General features: G+C 44.0%; 1 long non-coding RNA gene across 1 annotated transcript in view; it reads right to left on the reverse strand.

The window, feature by feature from the left end:
- LOC136610500 (uncharacterized) overlaps nucleotides 1–5,015 on the reverse strand; it is a 90,493-nt gene extending 85,478 nt beyond the window's left edge. Inside the window, exons 1-2 of the long non-coding RNA XR_010790087.1 lie at nucleotides 4,982–5,015; nucleotides 468–539 (exon numbers count right to left, since the gene is read on the reverse strand). This is a non-coding gene — a long non-coding RNA (uncharacterized lncRNA). The remainder of the gene's footprint in view (nucleotides 1–467; nucleotides 540–4,981) is intronic.
- Between the last annotated feature and the right edge of the window lie 9,439 nt (nucleotides 5,016–14,454).

Genomic DNA, 14,454 nt, shown 5'->3' on the forward strand with positions numbered 1-14,454 from the left:
GGCAGAATGGCACTATACAAGGATTCAGTAGGAGCTGTGGGAAAGGAATGATCTCAGTGGGAGCTCTATACATTTCTATGCAGTAAGAATTCCCTAATAGCTTTTGCAGATAGCTAGAATTTTAAGATTTAACCTTATGATCAGAAGAAAAACAAAGCTCCAACCCCCTGATCTAATACTATTAGCCGGGCCAATAGGCTGGTATCCAGAATGCTGCAACATGTAAGTGACACCTTTAAATTGCGTTGTCTGTGTGTACACGGGAATTGCTGAGAAGCCTTGCACTTGAATGATAAGTGTGAATCTTTGTTATCCTCTTGTATCCGAAGACCCCTTCTGAGCCATGTAGGGTGTGGTATCCGTTTTCTGATAAAATTATTTGGGCTACAACTAGGGGGAGCTCTCGGCATATGGTTTTATAGTGTATTTCTATGGGAGCTGTCTAAATTCCTCTACAGTTTGCTCACCTCAGTGTCAGACAGAATTTTATCCAGACTTTTACTGGATCCAGAACCGGTGTTATATTTCTTGTTCTGCACCTATAATGGAGCAGAAGAACAGAAAGTTAGAACGGCGGCAACCACAAATATTAACGAGCCCTCAATTAAATTATAGATACACTGTGGGGTATTTATCAGAGGAGGAATTTTTGACACCAGTTTTTTCTCCATTTTAAAGATGCAACAAATGTACCAAATGTTGCTAAATTTGTTGATAAATTTGTTGCATCTTTGGGCCTCTTTCACACGAGCATTTTTTTTTTTGACGCTTGTTAGCCACATCAAAAAAATCACAACCATCAGAACCAATGGTTTCCTATGGATGCCTTCAGACTGCAAAAGATAGGACATAAACGCGTTATTTCAATGCTTGAAATTTCTTTCTGTGCTAATAGATAGCTCTTGCCTTACTTTGGACCACAAAACACTGGAGGCTCCTTAGACTCCTATAGGAGTCTATGGGAGCCATCAGAAAAAAAAGGGAGGGGGAGGGAGTTTAGCAGAGGCTAGTGCTGCTAAACACTGAATGGTGCCTCTAGTGAGGCATTAAAAGTGGTTAAATGGTAGTTTTGCCAACCAAGGGATTTCAGGACTGTGGCGTTATTTCACTGCAGCCAGCCATGTGAATGGAGTGAATTATAGACGCAACTTGGTCACAACTATTCTCCGTTCATGCGATTTTTCAGCTCTGATGGTTGCGATTTTTTTGGCGTGGTTAACGTAGCATCAAAATAACACCTGTGAAAGAGGCCTTAAATATGTCTAGATATGTGCATTCACTTTGTACACACACAGCTACTGGGGTGAGATTGCAACAAATTTAGTGACTTTTTAAAAAAGACGTATATAATAAATATCATTAAGGACAAAAACACAAGGGCGCTGTTGCAGCTTGTCGGTCGCGACAGCGTCATGGCATGGTGGCCACGATGCAGGGTCAGACCTGTCGTCCTGTTCCTATGCAGGACAAGGGTTAATGTATGTTGTGCAGAGATTGCTTGTTGCTATTTCTCTATATGCTGCATAATTGCATGCTGACTATTAGTCATACCTGGGAGAGGGTTCAGGGTGTGGTTCTCTAGTTGCTCTACCTATCTGCATGTGTGGTGAGTAGAGATGAGCGAGCGTACTCGGAAAAGCACTACTCGCTCGAGTAATTTGCTTTATCCGAGTATCGCTGTGCTCGTCCCTGAAGATTCGGGTGCCGGCACGGAGCGGGGAGCTGCAGGGGAGAGCGGGGAGGAATGGAGGTAAGATCTTTCTCTCCCTCTCTCCCGCCCGCTCTCCCCTGCTCCCCGCTGCGACTCACCTGTCAGCCGCAGCGGCACCCGAATCTTCAGGGACGAGCACAGCGATACTCGGATAAAGCAAATTACTCGAGCGAGTAGTGCTTTTCCGAGTACGCTCACTCATCTCTAGTGGTGAGCTTTATATTCATACCCCTCCCTTTACTCCTTGCTGGTTATTCAGTTTTCCAGAGGAGAGGTTGGAGCTCGTGAGATCCCATTTCAGATAAGTGCTGCTTTATCCTTTCTATTGTGTTTGATTACCTTTCTTGTTTGCATTGCTGTGGCAGTCCATCTCTCAAGGGGTTCCTATAGGGATAGTCAGGGCCCAAAGGAAGACAGCGGGGCTGTCCTTATCAGGACAATCACTCTGCTTGCAGACAGGGACTCCTCACTTCCCTGTTTCGTAGGGACAGGTTCTTTTCCATCTACCTGGAGTGGTGCTCACTATCCTGCATTGCGTGGTGTATTATACTTGCATTCAGTGTGAACGTCACCCTGTACCCGTGCTGAGTGTGGACATAACAGGCGCATGTTGTTACAGAGCATGTTAGCACAGGAATTTTGTTTTTTTCTTCAGACTATTCAAACTTCCCACTATAGCATGCAAGTTTGAAAGATAGGGGTTTCACCCTATCTTTCTCGCATGTAGTAGTAATGCACAAGAATCCCGATAGTCAAAATAAAACCATTGAAATCAATGGTTTGGCTTCATCCCATTATATGGCTGTGATTTTCACGTCCACATAACGGGACAAAATCACGCCAATCAGTTTAAACCCAAATACTCTGATACACGTGCAAAAAAACCTGATTGCATTTACGCTGTGTGAAACCAGTCTAAGGGCTCCTGCTCTCGTGTGTATGTTCGCAAGAGCATGACGTGATTGCACTGTGATGGAGCGTTATCATGTGTTCTCGCAAGCGTATCCACACTGCTTACTGTACTTTTTTGAACTGCCACTATAGCATGTGAGCTTTAAAAAAAAGTGGGATGATATTAACCACGTGTGAGAAAGATTGGGCAAGTCCTATCTTTTTTCATGCGTAGTACCCGATAATAGTACCCAATAATGTAAACGAAACCATTGAAATCAATGGTTTTGTTTCATTCTGCATTATGGCACAAAATCATGCCAATCTATTGAAGCCCTAATTTTGGCCAAGAAGTAAGCCACGTCTATTTTTTTAGACACTTTTGTAAAATAGAGTGAGAGGCGTAATATCTGTTCTTCTTCGGTCACAAATCAATAGTAAATCTGTCTAAATTGATTTGCAGCAATAAAAGGTATAATTAACTCCCGAATTCTGCTTAAATACCAGTAATAAATGTGCCCCACCAGCCTTCCTTTAATTAATCCTCCTTGAGATCCTGGCAATGACCATTTATGTTTCCATCTATTGATGATGTTATGCTTTTTTCAATAAAAAGATATTTGATAAGTGAAATAAGAAAGTAAAGATGAAGACGCGGTGGAAGTGCCAGACAAGGGCTTTTCTTTATTATTTTCACATTTGTAATAATACACTATTGTAAAAGCGAAATGACAGCAAGCTGCACAAAGGAATATAGGCACATTCATTAAAAACTTGCATTGCTTCTTCATGTAAACTACTGCAGATCTTCAAGACATTTCCCAGTCTTCAAGTGGGTCACAAGGGTCATAAATCATCTTCAGAGATATTATCTGTATGAGAGTTGCATTGCACACTATTCATTAATGGGACTGAAGGTTCACAGTCTACATTGGGGGTGCTAAGGGTTCACAGTCTACATTGTGGGTGCTCAGAACTCATACTCTGCATTGCGAGTGATAACTGTCACTCTACACTGCTGGTGCTAAGGATTCACACTCTACATTAGAAGCACTGAGGATTCACACTCTACATTGAGAACACTGAGGATTCACGTTCTGCATCGGGAGCGCTGATGACACATTACATAGAGAGTGCTAAAGGACTCAAGCTCTACATTCGGGCATTGTTGATTCACACTCTACATTTGTTTGCTGAGGACCAACACTCCACATTGGGGTGATTAGGATACACGCTCCACATTGAAGGTGCTAAGGATTCACACTCTACATTAGAAGTGCTGAGGATTCCCAATCTACATTGAGAACACTGAGGATTCACATTCTGCATCGGGAGCGCTGATGACTCACACACTACATAGGGAGCGCTAAGGACTCAAGCTCTACATTTGGGCACTGTGGATTCACACTCTACATTTGGGTGCTGAGAACTAACACTGCATTGGGGTGCTGAGGATTCACACTCTACATTGAAGGTGCTAAGGATTCACGCTCTACATTGAGAACACTGAGGACTCACATTCTGCATGGGGATTGCTGAGGACTCACACACTACATAGGGAGTGCTAAGGATTCAAGCTCTACATTTGGGCACAGAGGATTCACACTCTAAATTTGGGTGCTGAGGACCAACACTCTACATTGGGGTGCTTAGGATTCACGCTGGACATTGAAGGTGCTAAGGATTCACACTCTACATTAGAAGTGCTGAGGATTCCCAATCTACATTGAGAACACTGAGGACTCACATTCTGCATCGGGAGCGCTGATGACTCACACACTACATAGGGAGCGCTAAGGACTCAAGTTCTACATTTTGGCACTGAGGATTCAAACTCTACGTTTGCTATGAGTTATTTACTCTTATTTATTCATATCACCACTACTGAGTGCTTCCTAGTGTCCTCCCTTATGATGTTATTTCTTTCTCTGTGTTAGAGACAGTTAAGGGAACAATATCTGCTGTTCCCTCTGTGTGCAGTGTATAGAAGACATCATAGTGTAGTCGACGGATCCATTCAGAAAGTGGATTTCCCTTTCCTGCTCCCATAATGAAGCAGGAAAACAGAACTCCTGACACAATTGTGAAGGCAGCCTAAGAGATACATAGCTTTTGGATTTGATGCTTATTCAAACCAAAAGAAACAACAGTTTGGACAACAGTGAGGCTTCCAATATTGTTTGGACTTCAAAGGTTTAGTATACATTGTATTAGTGGTTCCCAACCTCTGGCTCCCCAGTTGTTGAAAGCTATAACTCCCAAGATGACCTAACAACATGCTGCTGCTTGATTGGACTACAGTATTCTATAGTAGAAGTTATGAATTAAAACTTTGTCAACCAATTCATACTGTCTTCGTCATTCCAGCTGATAACTTACATGATATGGACTTCAGTCTCAGCTTTCATTCCTGTGGCCATCTGTGAAGTAAGGAAGCTCTCAAATGTGTGAACTATTTTGTTCCATTATCGTCATTGAGTGGGTGGGAATCTTGTTGCCTAGATATGGCAGTCAACAAAACTCTTTTTTTTCACATTGAGAACATATAATTTATGATACTTTCCTTTTGTTTTTAATTGCAATTATTATAAATATATATTTTAAAGTCAGACGACCCTCACATTCCATTGTGAGGCAGAAGCTGGAACCACGGTGGTCATCTGCTTCATACTAAATGTTAATTAACCATTGTGGTACTACTCTACAATAAGAACTAGAGGTAACACTGTACTTGTAATTTTCATGGTTTCAGACTGTCTAGTCAAAGTTTACACTGGCTAAATATTAGACTGAGCACAGATATAGGAGAAAAGATCAGCTCACCTCCAAAATGTTGCACGTCTCAGCCGCTATGCTCCAAAAGCAATAAAAGAATCCAAGGCAAATAATGAAGGCAGGTCCTTATTTTCAGCCGTGAACGGACGGTTACAGCTAAAACATTAAAGCGAGAGTAATTCACTGCCATCCATATTGCTGTTTGCATGCTTTTAATTCCTGATTAAATAAGAAATATTGAAGAGAAGCTGGAGTGACGATCTTCACTGCTTACCTTGAATTTTAGACAAGAAGTTAAGTTGGTCCACTGTGTGATAGACAACCTGCTTCAAAATGGAGAGAGATGAGATGGAAAGGTCATGAAGGTGGGTCTTAAAGGGGTATTCCTACTTGTGCCACCCATAGTATATCCTCAGGATATGGTATAAACTCCTAATGAGTGTAAGTACCACTTCTGGAACCATGACCTATTGGGGGAGTGGTGGTCCTGTGATGTACCCCCATCACTAATTCATGCAGCCATCAGTTGCCAGATTTCACTGAAACGGACAGAGCTAAGGCTATTGATGTCTATTAGAGTCACATAGGCTCCCCTGGAATATAATGGATAATGTTTGTGTAGCTCTTTCGATAAATTCTATAGACTTTTATGGAGGCCCCTTTCAATGGGAAATAAACCATTGATAACAAGTTGAATCTACAAATCGGGGCCACGGGACCAACGTTCTTCCAATAGATTAGGTTATCACTACATTTTAATCTAAACTACTAATTTACAAAGACAATGGAGTTTAAAATTAGAACAATCATTTAAGAGTCTCTGTCAAGAATACAGACATTGATTTCTTGCTGCTTGATCCTTGCAAGCTACACAAACTATGGCTTCTGTAGAGTAGGCTCTAGTGACTACTGATCTTACTGCAACCTAAAAGGTTACTCTGTGATTGTACTTTGGAAGTTGCACACAAGAAGAGGCAATGGTTTCCATATCCTGTACTTGTAATATGTGGAGGACTTGTCCACTACTTTACATTCCCCCAATTTGTCCGTTTCTACCCTCAGCAACACAAACTGCCAACAGTCCAAGGTCAACTCCATCTGCAGTTTCTGCGCCATCTTGCGAACTATACCAAAATATAACATGTGGTCACTTGTCTAATGCTTTAAATACTGATGAAGGCTAATAAAACTAAAATAGTTGTATCAGATAATAAAGTGTTATTATAATATACTGTCCTAATTCAGGTTAGAACCTATTCTTTCTTTTGCATGGGTCAAACATTTAGGTTGCTGCCCTAGCCCTGTATTTAAATATCTAGGCCAAGGTAAAGCATCTTTTTTATGCTTCTCTTTGCCACCAGAACCCAGGACACATCACTTCCCACCCCCAGCTAAGGCCCTGAAAATGGTTCAAAGTAAAAATATTGGGGCACATATAATACTATTGTTGAGGTAGAATTCTGGTGTATGTTGCACATTTTTTAGAGCAAATCATTGTAGACAGATTTATTATTGTTGTGCACCATAAAGAACAGATGTCATGCCTCTTACGCCATTTTTCAAAAGTGTCCAGAAAAGTGGGCAAACCTTGCTGCTTGGCCAGAATTTAGAGACATCTGTTATAAAATATGTCTCAATCCCATTCTACTCTTTGGGGGACACGCAGAGGGACTACTATCACTCTTAGGGGGAGATACACCATCATTACCTTTTAGGAAGAATCAACTGATAACCATTATTACTCTTAGGGCGATGCACAGAGAGACCACTATTACTTGTAGGGGACACACAGAGGGATTACTATTACTCTTTGGTGGTGGGGAGGGGATGCACAGAGGGATCACTATTACTTGAGGGGAATGCACAGAAGACACACTATTATGGGGGTTTATGCAGAGAGGAAACACTTGGATGGATGCACAGAGTAACCAGGGTTATATTGTGGGAGCAGAGGAGGACCATTATCACCTTGTCAGGAGCTTATTACTTTGGGGTACAATGTGGCTATTATTACTGTGTGAGGCCATAAATAAGAGCATTTCCTGTGATACAAAAGGAGCAATTATGTTGTGATAGTTGCAATGAGGAAATTATTACTGTATTGTGGGATTGAGCCGAGCTGCTGTGTCTAAAGGCCTAATTATATCAATAATCGTTGTGTGTAAATGCTCCCATCTTTCACTCTTTGGCTGAACGATGATTTTTAGGTGAGCATAAAATCCATCCTTCAGCCAGAAGAAGATAACACAGACTGCATGCTGTGTTTGCTGTCTATGGTGCTGTATTCTCCATGGGAGCACTGATTACATTGTATTCACCTTGCAGCCCCATAGCAGAACAAAGGAGCTGAATGCAGAGAACAGACCACCTGCTGTTCTCTGCATACAGGTCCTTCATTTACATGCAAATGAGGATGATAAGCTGCTAATGGATATTACAGACACAGCAATGCAAATCAAAGATACCAAAGGGTCGCAGTCGTGAAATGTAAAGTGAAGTAGCACAGCAGAGGCACCAAACTTTTGCACCTGGGCCTAGGATTCTTTTGCTATATGGGTGATTATGCCATCTGTCTATTAACCCTTTCCAATCCAATTTTGGATGCAGGCTTTCCCAAAAGGCTTTCTCTTTTTGCTGTTATGCAACGGTGCCATCTGCTGGCTAAAGTCAGTGTGTGTGCGCCAGAGACGCTCCAACAGCAGAGTGCCTTGCAATAGACGGTAAGAATACCCTGTCGGACGTCTTCTGACATTTGAGCTCGTACAAGCTTCAATCAGAATGTAGGAAGACATCAGACAGTGGATTGGAAAGGGTTAATCCTTTACTAATTTAAGGCAGCATCTGTGCTACATACCCGCAATTCCGGATGCGTACTGTAGTTGACTGTAGGGGCTCGAAGAACAATTTACATGTAATAACTTGTACTTACCTTCTGTACTGCGCACTCTTACAAGTTATGATTTTACATATTTCAGATGCTTCCTTAATCTGTATTTGTATTTAAATGTTACATCCATCTTTGCAAAATGAAAAATGAAGCCACTTTGCAAGATCTTGATTAAAAATTAAAATGCATTTAGCATAATGCAGTGGTCTGTAAAGTTACAATATTATTTCATTCTGGGATGACTATTGTAACTTGAATATATTGTAACTTGAGACCATAACGCTATGCAAAACTAGTAATTGGTTCCAAATCCACCAAAATGTTAACCCCCAAATAAGAAAAAAGATTAAAAAAAGAAAAATGAGCAGATAAACTGAGTCCTTACATATAATATAAGAGCCTTGTGTGGCGCAAAGTGTTATGGCAGCAGAAATGCAGTCCTAAGCTCTCACTCACGACCTGAAGGTTGTGGGTTCAATCCTTAACTCCATCCTTATGAGGTAAGTAATAGAGTTGAGCGAACGTACTCTGTTGAGCTTGATGCTCGTTCAAGTATTAGCGTACTCGATGGTGCTCGTTACTCGAACGAGCGTCACGCCGTGTTCGACCCCGCCCCAGTTTTTGGCCCGGCGTCTCACATACAAAAATGCTCGAGTCTCCCATTGTAGTCATTGGGGTTCGTTACTCGAGTAGAGCTCTTGAATTTTCCAAAAAGCTTGACTCGAATAACGCGGACCTGAGCATTTAGGTGCTCGCTCATCTCTAGTCGGTAATATATCTATCTTTAAGTACCCAGCTTGCTGGGGCATAAAGGATGATTGGGGAATGCAAACCACCCCGCAAAAACAGTCTGCCAAGAAAACGTCACGATGTGACGTCACCTTAGGAGTCAGTCATGGCTCGGTGCTTGCACTTTACCTTTATCTTATATATAATAGTCACTAAATAGGCTGTAAGTCACTTTCTATGTAGAGGCCCGGAGCTTCTTTAGGGTCCTGCAGAGTACACAGGGTACCAGAAAAATGAAATGTAGTACCACACTGTACTGTAGAGAGCCGCTACTAGACCACCAATCAGTCCATGTGCAGTAATAGAGGGGTTTTACCAGTGAAATACCCATGCTGATTAGTTGGATCTTCCAATGTTTGTAGCATCATACTGTATGTATATGTGGTTTTAAGTTACAGTACAAGGGCGAACTAAGACCAATATATCTTGGAAATATGTTAACCCACGTATATTATCACTTGAGGAGGTTTTCATAGCTTAAATTGTATCTGTCCGTGTCATTGGCTTTTGACTAGAGATGAGCGAACGTACTCTTTTCAGGTGTTTTTGCACTCGAGCACCGCTTTTTCCGAGTAACTGACTACTCGGACGAAAAGATTCGGGGGGCGCCGGGGGTGAGCGGGGGTTGCAGAGGGGAGTGGGGGGTGGAGAGAGAGAGAGAGCTCCCCCCTGTTCCCCACTGCTACCCCCGCTCCACCACGCCGCCCCCCCCCCCCCCCCCAGCGCCCCCCGAATCTTTTCATAAGAGTAGTCAGTTACTCGGAAAAAGCGGTGCTCGAGTGCAAAAACACCTGAACGGAGTACGTTCGCTCATCTGTACTTTTGACAATACATTTTTCTTTAAAAGGTCTCACAATGATAACCGGATTACAGATTGACCTTAAAGGGGTGGTCTCGCGAAACCAAGTGGGGTTATACACTTCCGTATGGCCATATTAATGCACTTTGTAATATACATTGTGCATTAAATATGAGCCATACAGAAGTTATTCCACTTACCTGCTCCGTTGCTAGCGTCCTCGTCTCCATGGTTCCGTCTAAATTCGCTGGCAGCTTGCTTTTTTAGACGCGCTTGCGCAGTCCGGTCTTCTCCTTTCAGCACGAGCCGCTTCAGTGTGCTCCCCGCTACAGTCTGCGCATGCGCAGAAGAGCTGTCACTGCTCGGGAGCGCGCTGGAGCGGCCATTCTGTACCTTCCTCTGTTAGAGGAAGGTGCAGAGCTGCCGAGCTGTCCGGAGAAGCCGCCCAGCTGTCCCGCCGTCCAGCTGTCCTGGTAAGTGATGGGCCGGGGGGGCTACCGCTGCGCCGGGCTGCGCCGGGGGGGGGGGGGCTGTCGCTGCGCCGGGGTAACTAGCGCTGGGCCGGGGGGGCTGTCGCTGCGCCGGGGGAACTAGCGCTGGGCCGGGGGAACTAGCGCTGGACCGGGGGGGGGGCTGCCGCTGCGCCGGGGGAACTAGCGCTGGGCCGGGGGAACTAGCGCTGGGCCGGGGGAACTAGCGCTGGGCCAGGGGGGGGGGGCTGGCGCTGGGCCGGGGGGGGGGGCTGCGCCGCTTACCTGCTGCCTGGCGGTGGGTGACTGGTCGGCCGTGCTCACTCCAGGGGTCCGGTCGGCGGCTGCGGGGCGTCGTGTTGTCATGGAGACACAGCTGGCAGCGTCTCGGGAGCGCGCACGTCGGGCTGCAGCGAGCGAAGGGAAAAGAGCCGGCGGCCATCTTGGGGAAACTTTTATAAGTTGCTGAAACGCTGGAACGGTAAGTATAAACCAGCTAGAAATGTCATTTACAGGGGGGCTTAGTAATGTGTACTTAATGGGGGGGACTGGGCAAAAAAAAAATTCACTGCTTCCTCGAGACATCTCCTTTAAAGAATCAGCTTATGCTATGGCGTTAACCTGGCAGCAAGTGTTCAACTACCCTGCAGCGCTACTACAGGGAAAATTTGGTATTACATAGTTCAAAACAGACAACCCCTTTAAGAATAAGTATTTTAAATAAACACTACTCTTTAATTAAGGAGATGGATCATTTGGAGGTATCTAGAATTTATTGTCCACTTCTTTTATATAAAGTAAAACCTGGCTATGTGTAGCATTATTCAGCATTTTCCCATGTGCTGACATAAGCAGCTGTCAGAATTTATGACAACCTGATTCATTCACGAGCATTTAATATTTTAGAGGTACCTGCAAAATTATATTTAACCCAACGCAACCTACCCCTATTTGCATATATATATATAGTTAGGTATAAAATGGAAACTTAAAAAATCTTTTAAAAAATGTTGTCTGTGTCAAGAACCCAAACGTGTGTAGACTTATGAAAATTCTTGTCTTATAACTGGTGGATTGTGGATCCATGGCTCTATACAACAAGTTCAATTGAGGCAGCATGTGTTCAATCACCCTGTAGCCCCACCACAAAGATGAGGGTGAATAAGCATTGAGTAATTGGAATGAAGATGAGCTCCGCAGATTTGGGCCTAAATATGCGCTTTTCTTTGACTTCTCACTGCATCTATTTTTCTATACATTTTTGAAAACTGGCCTGAGACAAGAAAAGTCAACATATTATTGTGCAAATATGGCATGCACCATAATTTGCAACTTTTCCCAAGTACAAACAGGCACAAATCTGTTGATAAGCTTCGATGTTAGTGTCTAGTTCAATATGATTAATAGGATATTTTTAAAAAGTGTTTGCTTCACAGATTTTACTGATATCAGATCATTTGAAGTAAAGTTGAAAGCATTCAATATCTGCCATAATCCACAGTACAATCCATAATGGTAAGCAGACATGAATTACAGGATGTGGCGTGTAGCTCAGATAAGAGCCAGCAGAAGCAAAACCACTGCACTTGTAAGTTGTTGAAGAGCAGCAGATGTTAAAGTTTTCAGAGGGTGCACCATAAGACAATTCATGCATCTAAATGGTATTGGATGCTGGAGCTAAGGAGAAAGTAGTTGGATTTAAATAGGCAAACAGACATGCAATAAACTCAGATTGGAAAGCCTGCTGTCAATGCACAATACTTACAGCATGAAGCTTGTATATTTTACCAACAAATATGGCCAATATTGCTATGCTATGTGCAAAGAAAATTCCAGCATTAAATCAGATTGGTAAATAATAAAAAGCTAATTACCAACGCCAACATAACGTGTATACCGGTAGTTACATGTAATGGGGGGTCATGGACAGTTCCAATATAACTAGAGATGAGCGAACATACTCGTCCGAGCTTGATGCTCGTTCGAGTATTAGGGTGCTCGAGATGCTCCTTACTCGAGACGAGCACCACGCGGTACTCGTCTCGATTAAACGAGCGCTGACCATTGAATTCAATGGAGCCGGCAATATAGCCGACTCCATTAAAAGCAATGGGCTGCCGGCGATCTCAGGATGAATTTTCGGGAAGGGCTTAAAAATATAAGCCCTTACCTGAAAATCATCCTACGGGTGCGTTCAGACGACCGTGTTTTGGTGCGTGCATACGCACGCACTAAAACACGCTTGTATTTACAACACTGCATTCCTTATGGTGTGTGCACATGTCCGTACTTTGCAGGTGCGTGCCTGCAAAGATAGGACATGCGTGCACCATAGGGAATGCACGCATTGTTTTCAATGGAGCCGCGGCTGCTGCCGGCGGCTGCATTGAAAACAATGGCCTGCTGGCTCCCTGCATTCCCTTTCAGGGAAGGACTTTATATATAAGCCCTTCCCTGAAAAAGAAAGATTTTAGTGTAAAAAAAGAATAAAAATGCAGGCATTCTCTTTAATGGAGCCGCTGCTGCTGCCGGCGGCTCCATTGAAGACAATGGTCTGCAGGCACACCTGAATTCTTTTTCAGGGAAGGGCTTTTACATATAAGCCATTCCCTGGAAATGAATTAAAGGTGATTTAAAAAACAAAAAAATAGATACTCACCTCCCTTCAGCTGCCGGGGCACAGCCGCGTCTTCTCCTGCTGTCCCCTGCACTGTGGTGCTGAACTGCTGATCTATCACCAGCCGGGGATTTAAAATCCCCGGCTGCTGAAAGAGCTGAATGTGATTGGCTGAGGTGCTCAGCCAATCAGAGGCAGCTCTCACTCACACCCATTCATGAATTCATGAATGGGTGAGTGCTGCCTCTGATTGGCTCAGCGCAGGGACCAATCAGGGGCAGCTCTCAGCTGTCAATCAGAGGCAGCACTCACTCACCCATTCATGAATTCATGAATGGGTGTGAGTGAGAGCTGCCTCTGATTGGTGAGGCTGTGACCCATCAGAGGCAGCTCATTCAGCAGGCGGGGATTTTAAATCCCCGGCTGCTGAATACTACTCAGAGCAGTTCAGGAGAACTGCCGGCCGGCCACGGCTCAACTCCGGCTGCAGCGGAAAGGTGAGTATACATTTTTTTTTTATTTTTACACATTTTAGGATGATTTTCAGGTAAGTGCTTATATTTTTAAGCCTTCCCGAAAATTCATCCCGCGCTCGCCGGCAGTCCATTGCTTTCAATGGAGCCGGCTGTATTGCCGGCTCCATTGAATTCAATGGGCTAACATCGTTCTTCTCTGCCACAGCTGTTACAGCTGTGGCAGAGGAGAACGATCTTTATGCTGACAGTGCGGGGGGGGGGGGGCACTCTTGCCGCTATTGTGGCTTAATAGTGGGACCTGGGAACTTGAGATGCAGCCCAACATGTAGCCCCTCGCCTGCCCTATCCGTTGCTGTGTCGTTCCCATCACTTTCGTGAATTTCCCAGATTTTCACAAATGAAAACCTTAGCGAGCATCGGCGATATACAAAAATGCTTGAGTCACCCATTGACTTTAATGGGGTTCGTTACTCGAAACGAACCCTCGAGCATCGTGGGAAGTTCGACTCGAGTAACGAGCACCTGAGCATTTTGGTGCTCACTCATCTCTAAATATAACAGCAAGGTTGGGCATCAGCAACTTTATCGAAGAATACTGTAGCAAGATGACTTGAAGACGGTGGCCTTTAATCAAACATGGGGATATCAATTTCCATATAAGTTCCACTGTGTTGGGTTGCACCCAAGTGATCATATGCTCTGCAACCTACCTCTATTGTAACTGTAGTTCTTAGGGTCTACTCTCTACCACATACTGCAGTATACCCACCATGGCATGGTGCACAAGTACTTTGCAGGGGGCATCAAGCTCTTCTATTGGTCCTTATTAGAGATGAGCGAACGTACTCGTCCGAGCTTGATGCTCGGGCGAATATTAGGGTGTTCGGGATGCTCGTTACTCTTAACGAGCACCACGTGATGTTCGGGTTACTTTCACTATCATCTCTGAGAAATTTGCGCGCTTTTCTGGCCAATAGAAAGACAGGGAAGGCATTACAACTTCCCCCTGCAACGTTCAAGCCCTATACCACCCCCCTGC

This window comes from Eleutherodactylus coqui, chromosome 2 (genome assembly GCF_035609145.1).
Source record: "Eleutherodactylus coqui strain aEleCoq1 chromosome 2, aEleCoq1.hap1, whole genome shotgun sequence".
NCBI classification, from domain to species: domain Eukaryota; kingdom Metazoa; phylum Chordata; class Amphibia; order Anura; family Eleutherodactylidae; genus Eleutherodactylus; species Eleutherodactylus coqui.